Here is an 18,065-nt window from a genome sequence, read left to right as displayed (position 1 = left end):
CTAAAAATTAGTCGACCTTGCGACTGATTTTTTGGCGATATTTCGCCGATTTTGGTGAAAAACGGTGCGGCGGTAATTTGGAGAAGTCTTGCGCCAGCGCTTTTCAAATACCGCTGGAAAGAGGAGCGCCACCGTGCAAGACTCAAAATATCACTTTCGCCAAATATTTGGCTCTGAGTGCACCAGTATTTAGGACGAAAACAAAACGTCAAGGAAAAAGTTGCGTTGCAGCCCTTGGATCAGCGGTAAGTATGAAGACCTGCAAAAAAGGTAAGTTAAAGTTTTTATTTTTTTATTATTTTGCAGTGATTCGCTAGCTCAGTGTCTTGTGAATGTTTTGTGATTTTTTATTTTTTGTTTTTTGCTATTTATTTTTGGTATTTTCCCAACTCGCAGCGGTATCGGCCTCGAAGTAAAGTTGCAGAAAAGTCGTGGTTTGTGCCACGAATCATTATGCAGCGCCGATTTTTACCGCTGCGCAAATTGAAGCTTGAATTTACTGCCTCATAGCGATAGCGTTGCCATAACGATAATTTGGGCGAAAAAATATCATTATTGTCGGGAACCGAATTTCTAGCCCATTGCCTCCACAGCTCTCTGAGGTAGAGAATTCCAAAGATTCACCACCCTCTGAATGAAGAAGCCTCTCCTCATCTCAGTCTTAAATTTCCTACATTACAACTGTGACTACACTCCAAAAGTACTTCATTGGCTGTAAAGCGCTTTGAGACGTCTGGTGATCGTGACAGGTGCTATATAAATCCAAGTCTTTCTTTCGAAATGGCCAACCCCTTATTCTGAGACTGTGCCCCCTGTTTCTAGACTCCCCAGCCAGAGGAAACATCCTCCCTGCGCTACATCAACCCTGTCAAGCCCTGTAAGAAATTTGTATGTTTCAATGAGATCACCTCTCTGTGGGTCCAAGTTTCCGCCTTCTTGAAAAATGACGCACCTCCATAAGGTGCGCCGACTTTCTGGAATAAAAAGGACACTGAAAACTTATCTTGGGATTCTCCGGTCTCTTCGTGCTCAGCGTGGCGCAGCACAAGGGGTCGGGGGCGGAGCCGGGTCCCGGCACTGAAAACAATGCTGGGACCTTTGCACATGCGCACTAAAGTGTGCGCACATGTGCAGTAAGCTCCTCGCTTCCGAGGCTGCGTGGGAGGAAGCACGCTGGCCCTAGCCCTGGCCGAATGGGCTCCCCGGGCGAAGATCGGGACTCGGGCCTCCCTCCCGTTCAGCTCCCCCCTCCTCCCTCCCTCCCATTCAGCTCCCCCACTCTCTCCCTCCCGTTCAGCTCCCCCCCTCCCTCCCTCCCATTCAGCTCCCCTCCCTCCCATTCAGCCTTACCCCCCCTCCCTCCACGTCATCGGCAGCGGCCCGTTCAGCCTCTCCCCCCCCGTCCAGTTCAGCCTTGCCTCCCTCCCTCCTCTTCACCCCCCCCTCCCCCCCGTTGTCGGCGGGGCCCGCCCACCCGAAGGGTCAGCGGCGGCGGCCCAGTCAGCCCCTCCCCCCTTCCTCTCTCCCCCCACTCCTCTCTCCCCTCCCTCTCTCCCTCCCTCTCCCCCTCTCTCTTTATTTGTAAAAGTGAAGTGTTTAATGTTTGTAACCCCCCACTTCCCTCCCAATCTCTCGTTCCCTATGCCTGATTTATAAGTGTAGGCAAGGTTTTTCTGAACGTACAAAAATCTACACTTACTCCATTCTAAGTTAGTTTGGAGTAAGTTTTTGCTGCCTAAACTTGCAAAACAGGCATAAGTGGCTGAATACGCCCCCTTTTGAAAATAAAATCTGTTCTAAAATGAAACTATTCTCACTCACTAGAACTGGAGCAATTTCTAAGATGCTCCATTCTAAACTAGTTGCTCCAAAAAAATAGGAGCAACTCAGGCCGAAACTTGAGCCCATTCTTCTAAACTCTAGTGAACATAGGCCTAGTCTTATCAGGGCCCATATAATTGAATTAAGATGTCATTACTCTTATACTAAAATCCTCTTGTAATAAAGGCCAACATATCATTTGCTTTCTGAATTGCTTGCTGTACCTGCATGTTAACTTTCAGTGATTTGTGTACAAAGACACCCAGGTCCCTCTGAACACCAATATTTCCCAATCTCTCACCATTTAAAAAATACTCTGCTTTTCTATTTTTACCACCAAAGTGTATAACTTCATGTTTCTCCACATTATATTCCATTTGCCATATTCTTGCCCACTCACTTAGCCTGTTTATATCCTCTTGAAGCTTCTTTGCATCCTCCTCACAACTTACATTCCCACCTAGCATTGTATCATCAGCAAACTTGGATATACAGGTATATATCCGTTCTGGATTTCGGGTATTTCCGGATTTCGGGACGTCTTTCCGAGGGTCCGGGGTGGCAGAGCGTTGGCGGAGGGTCCGGGGCGGAGTGGGGATCGGCAGGGGGGAGGGGGGGCGGTGGAGGGGCGGTGGAGGGGGGGGTAGTGGAGGGGTAGGCAATGGAGGGTCGGCGGAGGGTCCGGGGCGGCAGAGGAAGGGTCAGCGGAGGGGGTGGCGGTGGAGGATCAGTGAAGGGTCCAGGGCAGCGGGGGCAGGGCGTGGGGTGGCGGAGGGTCAGCGAAGGTTCCGGGGCGGCGGAAGTGGGGGGCGGGGGCGGGGGGGGGGGGAGGCGGCAGAGGGATGGTTGGCAGAGGCTCCGGGGCAGCGGAGGGTCCGAGGCAGCGGATGGGGTCGGTGGGTCCGGGGGTGACAGCGGTGGCGGCCGAGAAAAATCTGCGTTGAAGACCTGCAAAAAAGGTAAGTTAAAGTTTTCATTTTAAAATAATTTTTCAGAGATTTATTAGGTAAGGGTTTTGTGAATGTTTTGGAATTTTTATATTTTGTTTTTTTGGAATTTTTGGGGTGGGGGGGTGGGGTTCTCCCCTCCCTAGGCCCAATTCGCAGCGGTAATCGATTTAAAAAAATGTCCGGATTTCAGAACATTTTCCAGATTCCGGACGACCCCTCCACGGATCAGCACGATGTCTGGATTTCGGAACATTTCAAGTTTTGGAACTCCGGATTTTGGACACTCAACCTGTATTTGGTCCCCTCATCCAAATCATTGATATAGGTTGTGAATAGCTGAGGCCCAAGCACTGATTCTTGCGGTACACCACTAGTTATAGTCTGCCAAACCGAAAATGACCTGTTTATTCGTACTCAATTCTGTCTGTTCACCAATCCTCAATCCATGCTAGTATATTGCCCCCAATCGCATGAGCCTTAATTTTGTTTAATAACCTCTGTGTGGCACCTTATCTTCTGAAAATCCAAATATACCACAACCACTGGTTCCCCCTTATCTATTCTACTAGTTACAACCTCAAAAAACTCTAACTGATTTGTCGAACATGATTTCCTTTCATAAGTCCCTGTTGACTTTGCCCAATCCTATTATTGGGCCAGAAATTACAATCGGAGGCTTCCTGCAGGAAAATGCCTCCGACCGGAAAAAAAATTACGAAAGTACCTGGTGGACCTGGAAGAACGAACACTTCGGCCCTGAGGCTTGATGCGCAGCCCAGCGCAGAGGCCCATGCATCCAGAGAACGTACGGGCATTCTAGGATCATGTGGGTCTGAACCACCAATGAGCATGGAGTATTCTCATTGATAGTAATGGTGAGTTCCATTTGTACCGACCTCCCATTGCAATCAATGAGAATACCCCCAAAAACAAAGAAACACAAAACATAAAAAACACCTCACATATTTAAAATTAATTGAAATTGAATTAAATTAAACATTTTAGAAAAAAAAATGGGGGGTGGGGAAATTTTTTTTAATGGGGTGAAAATTGCAGTCGGTGGCTTCCTTCATACAAAACGCCTCTGACCTGAAAAAAATCTATGAAAGTACCTGGTGGTCTCGGAGGAATATAGGATTCCGGTTGGAGGCCTAGATTCGCTGCACAGTGCATGGGAAGATGTATTTCAAGTACGTACGTACATGCTGGAGTCACGTGGACCTGGATCACCAATCACTATGCAGTATTCTCATTGATAAAAATGGGAACTCCATTTGAACATAGAACATAAATAGGAGCAAGAGTAGGCCATTTGGCCCCTTGAGCCTGCTCCGCCATTCAATAAGATCACGGCTGATCTGATCCTGACCTCAACTCCACTTCCCTGCCCGCTCCCCATAATCCATGACTCTGTTATCATTCAAATATCTGTCTATCTCCACCTTAAATATATTCAAAGACCCAGCCTCCACGGCTCTCTGGGATAGAGAGTTCCAAAGGTTCATGACCCTCTGAGACAAGAAATTCCTTCTCATTTCTGTTTTAAATGGGCGACCCCTTATTCTGAAACTATGCCCCCTAGTTCTAGATTCCCCCATGAGGGGAAACATCCTCTCTGCATCTACCCTGTCAAACCCCCTCAGAATCTTACATGTTTCAATAAAATCACCTCTCATTCTTCTAAACTCCAAGGAGTATAGGCCCAATCTGCTCAACCTTTCTTCATATGACAATCCCTTCACTGCAAGAATCAATCTCGTGAACCTTCTCTGAACTGCCTACAATGCAAGTATATCCTTCCTTAAATAAGGAGACCAAAACTGTATGCAGTACTCCAGGTATGGTCTTACCAACATCCTGTACAATTGGAGCAGGACTTCTCTACTTTTATACTCCACCCCCTTTGCAATAATGACCAGCATTCCATTTGCCTTCTTGATTACTTACTGTACCTGCATGCTAACTTTTTGCATTTCATGCTGAAGAATCCCCAGATCACTGTACTACAGCATTTTGTAATTGCTCCCCATTTAAATAATAATTAGCTTTTTTATTTTTCCTGCCAAAGTGGATAACCTCACATTTTCCCATTATAGTCCATCTGCCAAATTTTTGCCCACTCGCTCAGCCTATCTATATCCCTTTGTAGATTCTTTGCAGCATCCTCACAACTTGCTTTCCCACCTATCTTTGTATCATCAGCAAATTTGGCTACGCTACACTCGGTCCCTTCATCCAAGTCATTAATATAAACTGTAAATAGTTGAGGCCTCAGCATTGATCCCTGTGACACCCCATTAGTTACAGTTTGCTAACCTGAAAATGACCATTTATCCCAACTCTCCGTTTTCTGCTCGTTAGCCAATCCTCTATCCACACTAATATATTACCCCCAACCCCATGAGCTTTTATCTTGTGCAGTAACCTTTTGTGTGACACCTTATCGAATGCTTTCTGGAAATCCAAATATATAACATCAACTGGTTCTCCTTTATCCACTCTGCTCATTTTATCCTCAAAGAATTCCAACAGATTTGTCAAACATGATTTCCCTTTGATAAAACCATGCTGACTCTGCTTGCCTGCATTATGATTTTCTAAATGTCCTGCTACTTCTTCCTTAATGATGGACTGCAGCATGTTCCCAATGATAGATGTTAGGATAACTGGTCTATAGTTTCCTGCTTTCTGTCTCCCTCCTTTCTTAAATAGGGGCGTTACATTTGCAGTTTTCCAGTCCGCTAGGACCTCTCCAGAATTCAGGGAATTTTGGTAGATTACAACCAATGTATCCACTATCCCTGCAGCCATTTCTTTTAAGACTTTAGGATGCATGCCATCAGTCCCAGCGTACGTGTCCACCTTTAATCCCATTAGTTTGCCTAGTACTTTATCTCAAATGATAGTGACTGTTTTAAGTCCTGTTTCCCCCCCCCCCCCCCAGCAATAGCTACTTTATTATCAATTATTGGGATGTTTTTAGTGTCCTCTACCATAAAGACCGATACAAAATATTTGTTCAAAGTCACTGCCATTTCTCGGAGTCCCATTATTAATTTGCCAGTCCCATCCTCTAAGGGACCAACGTTTACTTTTTATATACCTGTAGAAGCTCTTACTGTCTATTTTTATATTTCTTGCTAGTTTACTCTCATATGCTACCTCTCTGTCGTTATCATTTGTTTAGTCATCCTTTGCTGGTTTCTAAAAATTTCCCAATCCCTGGCTCTTCCACTGTCCTTTGCAACATTGTATGCCTTTGTTTTCAACCTGATACCATCCTTTACTTGCTTAGTTAGCCAGGGATGGTTCATTGTTTGTATGAGGTCCCATTACTATCAATGAGAATAACCCCCTAAAACACCGAAACACACCATAATAAATAAAACATCTCACATATTTAAAATTAATTGAAATTAAATGTCATTAAATGTTTAAAAAATATATATATTTTGGGGAATTTTTGTAATGTGTTTTAATAATGTTAAAATAAACTTACCTTTATGCACAGGGTTTTTAATATAAATATGAATGTTTACATTTAATTTTTATATGTTTTAAAAGTGTTACGCTGGTAAAAGTAAGCTATGCACCTGCTTTTACCAGCCGTAAAAGTTTGAAGGACATTCACTGGGCATGTTAGATATATTCAAAAGGGAGTTAGATATGGCCCTTACGGCGAAAGGGATCAAGGGGTATGAGAGAAAGCAGGAAAGGGGTAGCATCACCATTCAATAAGATCATGGCTGATCATTCCCTCAGTACCCCTTTCCTGCTTTCTCTCCATACCCCTTGATCTCTTTAGCCGTAAGGGCTATATCTAACTCCCTCTTGAATATATCCAATGAACTGGCATCAACAGCTCTCTGCGGCAGGGAATTCCACATGTTAACAACTCTCTGAGAAGAAGTTTCTCCTCATCTCAGTCCTAAATGGCCTACCCCTTATCCTAAGACTATGTACCCTGGTTCTGGACTTCCCCAAAATCAGGAACATTCTTCCCGCATCTAACCTGTCCAGTCCCGTCAGAATCTTATATGTTTCTATGAGATCCCCTCTCATGCTTCTAAACTCCAGTGAATAAAGGCCCAGTTGATCCAGTCTCTCCTCATATGTCAGTCCAGCCATCCCAGGAATCAGTCTGGTGAACCTTTGCTGCACTCACTCAATAGCAAGAACGTCCTTCCTCAGATTAGGAGACCAAAACTGAACACAATATTCCAGGTGAGGCCTCATCAAGGCCCTGTACAACTGCAGTAAGACCTCCCTGCTCCTATACTCAAATCCCCTAGCTATGAAGGCCAACATACCATTTGTCTTCTTCACCGCCTGCTGTACCTGCATGCCAACTTTCAATGACTGATGAACCATGACACCCAGGTCTCGTTGCACCTCCCCTTTTCCTAATCTGCCGCCATCCAGATAATATTCTGCCTTTGTGTTTTTGCCCCCAAAATGGATAACCTCACATTTATCCACATTATACTGCATCTGCCATGCATTTGCCCAATCACCTAACCTGTCCAAGTCACCCTGCAGCCTCTTAGCGTCCCCCTCCCAGCTCACACCGGCACCCAGTTTAGTGTCATCTGCAAACTTGGAGATATTATACTCAATTCCTTCATCTAAATCATTAATGTATATTGTAAAGAGCTGTGGTCCCAGCACTGAGCCCTGCGGCACTCCACCAGTCACTGCCTGCCATTCTGAAAAGGACCTGTTTATCCCGACTCTCTGCTTCCTGTCTGCCAACCAGTTCTCTATCCACGTCAGTACATTACCCCCAATACCATGTGCTTTGACTTTGCACAACAATCTCTTGTGCGGAACCTTGTCAAAAGCCTTTTGAAAGTCCAAATACACCACATCCACTGGTTCTCCCTTGTCCACTCTGCTAGTTACATCCTCAAAAAATTCCAGAAGATTCGTCTAGCATGATTTCCCTTTCATAAATCCATGCTGACTTGGACCGATCCTGTCACTGCTCGGGTACCTGTGTTTATTTCTGAAAGGCAGTGGCAGTTACCCAAAAGAAAAGATGCCATCATGGAAGAAAAACAGTGATTATTAGTGTACAACAATAACAGTACATCAATAAAAAGTCAACAAATACAGAAAGCTGTCGACAGGACAAACAGAAATAGGATGACCACAAATTCGCCTGGTATCTCCTTGCAGATCATCCCGGGTCTGAGGACCCCGACAGTGACCTAGTGCAACACAGTAATGTTGGCCAAGGGACTGCAAAGGATTTGCTAATATTATAGAAACGCAATAATATTCAAATAAGTTATGATGCTAACAGGTACAGAAACCATACCACTTGTACCACGTCTTTTCTATAACGGCGTTCCCAAAATTGCACACAATACTCTGAAGGTGGCCTGTACTGCAACTTTCCAACAAAATGAGAGGCTTCGGCAATACTGACAGCAGCAGGTAGAATTAGTTAGCAATTCAGCAAGATTGAAAAGACAAATCAAAGTTGTGGAAGGTGTATGTGGCTTGACTGAGTCGCGGTCCTTGGTGACCACATAATGCCATAAGATGGCCCTGCTGTGTATTTCTTGTGCACATTTTCAGCTTTTATTTCAGATGTCCAGACTTTGCATTTGTTGTACTTCTGTCATTAGATCAATGCCAGAGGTTTCAAAGGCAATCACTGCGAGTATTAGGCTAGTTCAGAAATCGGAGAGTCAGTAACTAACTAAAGTGGCATTAAATGTATCTAAGTAATTAAGAAAATGAATAATTGAAACAAAGGGGAATTTATATACTTCCTTAAACAAAGCATTAAAAGCTACTGCAAGCCATTCCGCGTTGGAGGGTTATATACAATGCGCAGTCAAGCTTATCTCAAACTGCATTACAACGTTCCATGTGTTGCTGCAATCAGACCCGGCTATGGACATGGTGTTGGTCTCTGGTGAACTATTAAAAAATCTGGCGCCCCTGGAACTCAACTTCGCGCTCATCCCCAATCCCCATTTAATTCAAGCATACATTAATCCGCAGCAACCAGAATTATTTATCTAAAATTGCAGTGATCACATCTTTATTCAATCCAATTGGGGCAGCGGCACTGAATCGCGTGACTTCACTTTAATATAAATAAAATATATTGTTGGCGTTCAGTGTAACCTATGACACCAGAACAGTTATAACTCCAATTATCTAAATCAGTTACCATCAAAAATTAAAAAAACGTTTTCCATAACATCCATTTTCTATTTTCAGTTTTAAACGTGCTCAATGAACACTTTAAAATAGAATTCAATTCAGAATATTAATCAGAACTCATTACTTGCACTCACATTTCCTCTCCGGAAACAAGTTATTTTCTTGTTTAGTCCAAACTCCTCGTTGTAAGCAATACACTGAAAAAAGGTATATTGTTTTTGAATAAAAATACTGTCAGACTTTAGTTTTAGTAAAGTCATGTCACTTTATCATAGTGTGTCTTTATGGGAACAGACTGTCAGTTACAGATGAGCTCTGGTTCGTGTTTTGTGTTAAAACCATTGATGAATGCATATTTTTCATCTATAAACAATGAAACTACTATAGTATTATTTGCGCGGGGGATATACAACGATAGTAATAGTTTTATTCTGTCTGTGTAAGGGAAGGTTATTTATTGGATTTATTAATTGTATGACTTTAAAATCAAAAAGTTTGAGTAACTGCATTTTGAGGTTTATCACTATTTCAATAATTCCTACTTCCTATATTCAGTATATTGATACATTTAATTAATCTTAAATTGATATATGTTTAAATGATCTGATACTTTTTTTCCTCCCATTCCGTCCCTATTCCCGCCTTAAACTGCCCTCTGATCCTGTCAGTTATTTCTGTTTCTCAATCCCCGCCATTCCTCTGTTGCCAGTGGCGGGCCCGCGACTGTCTATCGATCAGGGCGCATTTCCACACCTAATGCCGCGGGTTTCGGTGAGGGAATCCCTTCGGTTGACGTCACAGAACAGAGGGCGTTCCCCACTTTCCACCTATCAAGTGAGAGGCTAGGTGTTTCCCGCTCGCCACGGCGCTCGTTCAAGCTTTAAAAACAAAAGCTGTGAGGCAGTGAAACTCAGAGAAGAAGGAACTGATCCAGGGCTGAGCATAGACAAGTACTTCTAGAGTCAGTCAGTGAGAGTACTTGGTTATACTGGAAAGAAAAGGGCAGAGAAAAGGAATCGCTTTGAGATAAATTGCAAGAATAGCGTTTCTGTTGATCTGTTTTAAATGTAGTAGCTCAACCCTCGTTAACTTTCTATGTTGGAGAATGGAGTGGGAATTAGAAAAAAAATTCCCCCGTAAAACCAAGACAGGCGAGGAGACGCAATGGGTAAGTGTCGCTTAGCTTTAACCTTCCTCATTTGAGCACGGTAATGACTGGGGAATGAATATTTAGGAAACTGGGCTGAAAGTGAAGATGGGAGTTCGGGTGAGCGATCTTAATGTTAAAAAAAACAAGGTAAGTATCAACGAAAGTAACAGGCTGCTGTTAACAGGACAGTATCTAATGACATTAATTTATCTGATTACACATTCATTTACAGATTGGATTAAGAAATCAAATTTACTACAGTCTGCGAGTAAATAACCCTAGTTTAAAACTACAAAAGGAAGCAGGTTGCTGAATGAGAAAAAACTTGGTCTATTTGTGCTCTAACCTGTGCAAAGTACACAAAAGAAGCCCGTATTTTGTAAATTATTACCATTATATTTTACAGGAGAAAATAATGAAGAAACTTGCCAATGAAACAAAGTGGAGTTCACAGCAATACGTACACCGACTGTTTAAGGTATCTTTTTATAATGTCAAACGTCTTAGCCATATCTTCAGAACTGGGACCGAAAATGATTGCTTAAACAAGTTGCCACTAAAAACATTCAGATTACAGACAGACTATAATAATAGTTATTATAATAGTAATCAATTGCATAGCATCACTTGATCAGCTTGTAAGGATTGCATTATTGTTGTTAATCCTTCAACAACAACGACATGCATTTATATAGTGCTTTTAACGTAGTAAAACGTCCCAAGGTGCTTCACAGGAGCATTATCAAACACAATTTGACACTGAGCCACATATAGAGATATTAAGATAGGTGACCAAAAGCTTGGTCAAAGAGGTTTTAAGGAGTGTCTTAAAGGAGGAGAGAGGTAGCGAGGCTTCAGGAGGGAATTTCAGAGCTCATGGCCCAGGCAGCTGAAGGCACAGCTGCCAATCTTGGAGCAATTAAAATTGGGGATGCACAAGAGGTCAGAATTTGAGGCGCATAGAGATCTTACAGGGTTGTAGGGCTGGAGGAGGTTACAAAGATAGGGAGGGGCAAGGTCATGGAGGGATTTGAAAATAAGGATGAGAATTTAAAAATCGAGGTGTTGCGTGAACGGGAGCCAATGTAAGTCAGTGAGCACAGGGGTGATGGATGAACGGGATTTGGCTCGAGTTAGGATACAGACGGCAGAGTTTTGGATGAGTCCAAGTTTATGGAAGGTGAAAGATGGATGCCCTCATGTAGCAACTACATGAAGCCTCAAGGCCATTCATACCTGCCATTAAACCGGCCACGAGACAAATGAAACAAATGCTGAATGAAATTGCCAAGTCTGCAGTTTATATATAATGGTCCTGAAATCCTGGTTTCTTCTTCCCACGGGCGTTCGACTAAAAATAAGAGAAAAGATGCGCACTTACCTTTTGGTCGAACGCTCACCAGAAATCTTGGACTCAAGGCTTCCTCTTCTTGTGCAACGGAGTGCGTTCACGTTGGGATATCCGTAGGAGTCACGTGGGCCTGGACACCCAATCGTGGTAAAGTATTTTCTCATTCATTGTAATAGAATTTCGTAAGTCCGAAACTTCTATTACTATGAATGAGAAACAACCTCAAATGCCCAAACACTACATAAAACATTTTAAAAAACACCTCACATAAATACATTATAGAAATTAAAGTTGATAGAAATGTTTTTGAAAAAAAAATTTGCTAATTTTTTAAAAAAAGTTTTAATTATGGTTTAAAATAAAATTACTTAAGTGGGCAGGGTTTTTAACATAAATATATATTTTTAAATTTAATTTTTATATTTTTTGATATGTTTCAAAACTCTTATGCTGGTAAAAGTAGGCAATGCGCCTGCTTTTACTAGGCACAAGCGTTTTAAGGACATTTGCAGGGCAAGAGATGGGCAAATAGCGCATCTCTGCCGTGGGAATGTCCTTCTCCCGAGATGTGTTGGTTCTGTCAAGCCAGAAACTTGACAGATTGGAAAAGCCGTTTTTTGGCGTATGCCGAAAACTGGCTTTTGCGATGCCTTCCCAGGTCCGTACACACTCCGTACGGACCCGGGGAGGCTAGAATTTCAGGGTCATTATTAAACATGAATATATGCAAATGATTCAAGGTAGCATTCTCAGTTTGATGCTCAGATGAGTTATAAAGTGCTTCAGCTTCACCCACAGTGTAAAATTCATGGTGTACCAAATATCCTTTGCTTATTATAGCCAGCATTTATTAATTAACTGACAAATTAAAAAGATGGAATGTTGCAAGTAGGTGTGTTAAATTTTTAACATTGAATGGCTAAAAATACAACATTTGTGAAGTTCTTTACTCAATTCTAGAGAAAGAAGAAAGACTTGCCTTTATATAGCACCTCTCACAACCACCGGACATCTCAAAGCGCTTTACAACCAATGAAGAACTTTTGGAATGTACTCACTGTTGTAATGTGGGAAACGTGGCAGCCAAAATGCGCACAGCAAAGCAAGTTCCCACAAACAACAGTACGATAATGACCAGATAATCTGTTTTTGTTATGTTGATTGATGGATAAATATTAGTCACAACGTTGGGGATAACTCCCCTTTTACTTCCAGCAGACAGGGCCTCGATTTAATGTCTCATCCGAGTGCAGCACTCCCTCAGTACTGCACTGGAGTGTCAGCCTAGATTTATGTGCTCATCCCTGGAGTGGGACTTGAACCCACAACCTTCTGACTCAGAGGTGAGTGTGCTACCAACTGAGCCTCAGCTGACATTGTCAAGTGTCACATTTATAACGAAAGAAAAGAAAAATGAGAAGGATGTGGCAGTTAGGCAGTGTACTGCTAGCTGGCTGTTGTGTCTGACAGGTCAGCAGCTGCTAGCTACACTCCACACTGCTGCATCTGAGAGCACTTCATCATCAGCGGTCTTCAAAGGCACATTGACTGCTGGACTTTTGTGTTTAAATGCAATTGGGTAGATTATTCAGAGAATTTTGGTAGCATTTTGACCACAATACAATTCAAAATAATCCTTTATACATTTTGTCCCAGAGGCCATCTATTGACCAGTTCAGTATAATAGAATTTCTGAAATTGTATCACCTGGACTTGATTACAAGTAGTATGTACTGGCCTATAAGCAATGCACAAAAGCATTTCTAAGATAATCAGTCTATTTATAGCCAGGGATTCAAGCAATTTTGATTTCAGTGAATTTAATCATATCAAACTGAGCAATCTCAATCAAGAGGAATGGAACACTTTTTCTAACCTTATGTGATCATCAAACACACAGGTGGAGGAGGTAGGTATAGCATTGGTTCATTATAGAACAAAGCTGCTTCTACACTCCCCCAACCTATTGGACAGGATTCAATCTGGTTGTGAGATATGAAAAGGTCATGCTCTAACCCACTGCACCATCCTGTCATCCAGGTTCACATGCAATTTAAATACGTTCTCCAATTGGAACCTAACATAGGAACAGGAGTAGTCCACTGAGCCCCTCGAGCCTTTTCCACCATTCAGTAAGATCATGGCTGATCTGTTCCCTAACTCCATATACCTGCCTTTGCGCCTAATATTTTGACTAGGGCCTCATTCACCAACACAAAAATGGGGCATCATCTGAGGTATAGTAAGTTCCACATAGAAAGTACATTCTTTGATTACATTGGCTGCTTCATGTCATTTATGGAAAAGTCAGAACAAAATATCCAATATTTTATATAAGGCCTGAGAGAGACTGCTAATTATTTATGGGCAGTTTTGTAGTGTGAAACCAATCAATGTCTCCAACCCTTAATTTTCTAGTCTTATTGATGATTTCAGATCCACATTACAGTCCAACTCTTAATACTTTCCAACAAAAGTAATTTTCCTATATAATTATCATCCTATTGCATCCTAAAATTGCACTAGGAACAAAAAAGTCAACATTTTAAAGCTGAGTTTTACAATCCTGTGCCTATTTATCTCCCCTGAACCCATGCTATCTTCCTTAGACGGTATTGTCCAACCTGTAGACATCTCCACAGATACCATCAAAGCCCATCCTTGGTCATCCCACCAAAAGCTGGATTATGAAAAAAGGTCTTCCATGATCAGGGTTTCTTCCCCCAGATGTGCTAGCACTGTATACCTAAGGGAACCCCATGAACCTGTTATGGTCAGTGTTTATCTACAATAATTAAACCAACAATGTACCCAATATATTTTAAATTCCATTTTATTTTTAACCACAGAAAATCCAATTGAACCACATTTGCATCAAATAAATTGGGAAGTAAAGTCTTAAGTATAAGAGACGATGTATGGGCCCTGAATTTCTGCAGGTGGATTGACCTGATTTCTTGCCATCAGCTTCTGTGGGAGAGTTCCAGAATCGCTGGAGAAACGGTATAAATGGCCAGTTTCAGCCTTTTACACCCTTTCTCCGGGGTGGGGGTTATGGTAGGAGATCAGGAGAACCCTTATAAAATTTCAGGGCCATATATTTTAAGATAACACAATGTGCAGTGATTGAACCATAGAATTTTACAGGACAGAAGGAGGCCATTCGGCCCATTGTGTCTGTGCTGGGAATAGATGAACTAGATCCTAAAATGATGTTTAATATTAACACCAGCTCTAGGACAAGGGGACTTTTGGATTCAACCTTAGATGAGAAATGGTGAATACACAATTACAGCGTAACTTCTTGATGTAGATGGTAGCAAATAGGTAGAATAACCTACACAAAGAGACACTGGAAGTGGAGGATATCACAAATTTTAAGAAGATGATGGATACATTTTTGGCAGACTGGGCTATTGAAGGGTATCACAGATGAGATAGGATTTGAAGTTTGTGACCTTTAGGGCTGGCCCAGTGGATGGAAATAGTAATTTCTGGTCCTGCATAGTCCTATGTGCCTGAGGAAGTTAGGATATATGGGCGTAGGAATGTAGGGATTAGTTTACGTATGTCAAATGATGCTTCATGAATAATTTGCTTGATTGCCATAGGAGTTGAGGAGGAATCTTCCAGCGTTTTTCCTGAAATTTGCCCCAACTTTTTTTTTCTCTGCATTTTTCGTCTCCTCAAATAGTTTGCATTACTTGTGGTTGAGGATAGTTGTGCACAAGATTGCCCATCTAATGGATAGAGTAAGCGTTGATGGGCTGGATTATTTATTTGTATGTTTGTATATATGACATTTTGTTTGCTGGAGTTGACATTTCTGTAAAATCTTTCACATAGATACTATAAGAAAGTGCTTACATGATCTAATATATTGTACATACACATACGTATCTAGACTGAGAACTATTCTACTGATTTGCTTTCCTGCCATCAATACAAGTACAGTTTATTAATCTGGCCCAACACTGGCCTTTATGTTATTTGGAGGAGTATGACCGTGATATATTTTATTTTACACAAATCTCTGAAATATAGTATCTTTAAGCTGGAATATTTATCCTAAATGCTTGAGTCAGGTAGGCAGTGTACTGTTAGCTGGCTGCATATTGTTTGGACAGCAGCCGCTAAGTACCCCGCCACCTGCCCCATGGTCAATGCTTCTGCTGTTTCAAAACAAGGGAAGGAAACTACCAGAAGAACAAATGGTGCTTTATATTTATTGTGCATGGTGGTAAGGCAGTGTAACGTTAGCTGGTTGTATCTATGACACCGGTTAACTTGCTGTTGCCCTCCTACCGTGCATGCTTACTCTACCCTCATTCCTTGAAGGCACCTACATTTGAAAATTCAATTGGATTGAAATTGTTCTATATGACATTAGTGAACATGTTAGCATGCAATTCTATCAATGGCTACTTTAATAAAGTGCTAACCCATTTATTTTAAACTGTTTAGTGGCTTCATTAATATAATGTTTGAAGGTGATTCATACTATGCATTAGTGTGTTCATTACTAATATCACAGTGCAATTCTAACTCAAATGAGATTTCAGAGTACAACCTGCATTTATGGCAGATCAGTACTTACGTTAAGAACAGAAAGAATTGCTTGGTAGTTTAGTAAATATTTTCAGTCAAGAGTTTGATAACTGTTTTAGAACTAAATGTTCTCCTCTTTTACTCACTGTTTTTTGTATAAAGTCCCTGTGTCTCTTGTCAGCTGGATGCCTGTCTGCAGATGTCTGTCACTGACAGATATCCAGCTAAAGAGCAAACTACTTACAATTGCTGGGGCTTCATCAAGAACAGTGAATGAGAGGTAATTAGGAGTATGTGTGTTGATTAGGCAGTGTAATGTTAGCTGGCTGCAAAATAGGAATCAGCAGCTACATGCACTACCACATCAGCTGATGTCCTCACAGCAACAAAAACAATTATATTTATATAGCACCTTTAACATAGCTTCACAAGCTGCTGTTGCATTTCTCTCCGGGACTCAGGGAATAAGCTAAGTCACTCTCAGACCAAAACTGAACACAATATTCCAGATGAGGCCTCACCAAGGCCCTGCACAACTGCAGTAAGATCTTCCTGCTCTTATACTCAAATTCCCTAGCTATGAAGGCTAACATGCCATTTGCCTTCTTCAATGCCTACTGTACCTGCATGTCAACTTTCAATGACTGATATATCATGACACCCAGGTCTCATTGCACCTCCCCTTTTCCTAATCTGCTGCCATTCAGTTAATATTCTGCCTTCATGTTTTTGCCAGCAAAGTGGATAACCTCACATTTATCCACATTATACTGCATCTGCCATGCATTTACCCACTCACCTAACCTGTCCAAGTCACCCTGCAGCCACTTAGCATCCTCCTCACAGCTCACACCGCCACCCAGTTTAGTTCATCTGCAAACTTGGAGATATTACACTTAATTGCTTCATCTAAATCATTGATGTATATTGTAAATAGCTGGGGTCCCAGCACTGAGCCCCACGGCACCCTACTAGTCACTGCCTGCCATTCTGAAAAGGACCTGTTTATCCCAACTCTCTGCTTCCTGTCTGCCAACCAGTTCTCTATCCACGCCAATACATTACCCCCAATACCATGTGCTTTAATTTTGCACAACAATCTCTTATGTGGGACCTTGTCAAAAGCTTTTTGAAAGTCCAAATACACCACATCCACTGGTTCTCCCTTGTCCACTCTATTAGTTACATCCTCAGAAAATTCTAGAAGATTTGTCAAGCATGATTACCCTTTCATAAATCCATGCTGACTTGGACCGATTCTGTCACTGCTTTCCAAATGCGCTGCTATTTCATCTTTAATAATTGCTTCCAACATTTTCCCCACTACCGATGTCAGGCTAACCAGTTTATAATTCCCTGATTTCTCTCTCCCTCCTTTTTTAAAAAGTGGTGTTACATTAGCTACCCTCCAGTCCATAGGAACTGATCCAGAGTCGATAAACTGTTGGACAATGATCACCAATGCATCCACTATTTCTAGGGCCACTTCCTTAAATACTCTGGAATGCAGACTATCAGGTCCTGGGGATTTATCGGCCTTCAATCCCATCAATTTCCCTAACACAATTTCCTCACGAATAAGGATTTCCTTCAGTTCCTCCTTCTCACTAGATCCTCTGTCCCCTAGTATTTCCAGAAGGTTATTCGTGTCTTCCTTCCTGAAGACAGAACCAAAGTATTTGTTCAATTGGTCTGCCATTTCTTTGTTCCCCATTATAAATTCACCAGATTCTGACTGCAAGGGACCTACGTTTGTCTTCACTAATCTCTTTCTCTTTATATATCTATAGAAGCTTTTGCAGTCAGTTTTTATGTTCCCAGCAAGCATCCTCTCATTCTCTGTTTTCGTCCTCCTCTACTGGATTCTAAATTTCTCCCAGTCCTCAGGCTTGCTGCTTTTTCTGGCCAATTTATATGCCTCTTCCTTGGATTTAACACTTTCCTTAATTTCCCTTGTTAGCCACGGTAGAGCCACCTTCCCTGTTTTATTTTTTACACCAGACAGGGATGTACAATTGTTGAAGTTCATCCATGTGATCTTTAAATGTCTGCCATTGCTTATCCA

This window comes from Pristiophorus japonicus, chromosome 2, assembly GCF_044704955.1.
Source record: "Pristiophorus japonicus isolate sPriJap1 chromosome 2, sPriJap1.hap1, whole genome shotgun sequence".
NCBI classification, from domain to species: domain Eukaryota; kingdom Metazoa; phylum Chordata; class Chondrichthyes; family Pristiophoridae; genus Pristiophorus; species Pristiophorus japonicus.
Note: the sequence above shows the minus strand (reverse complement) of the source record.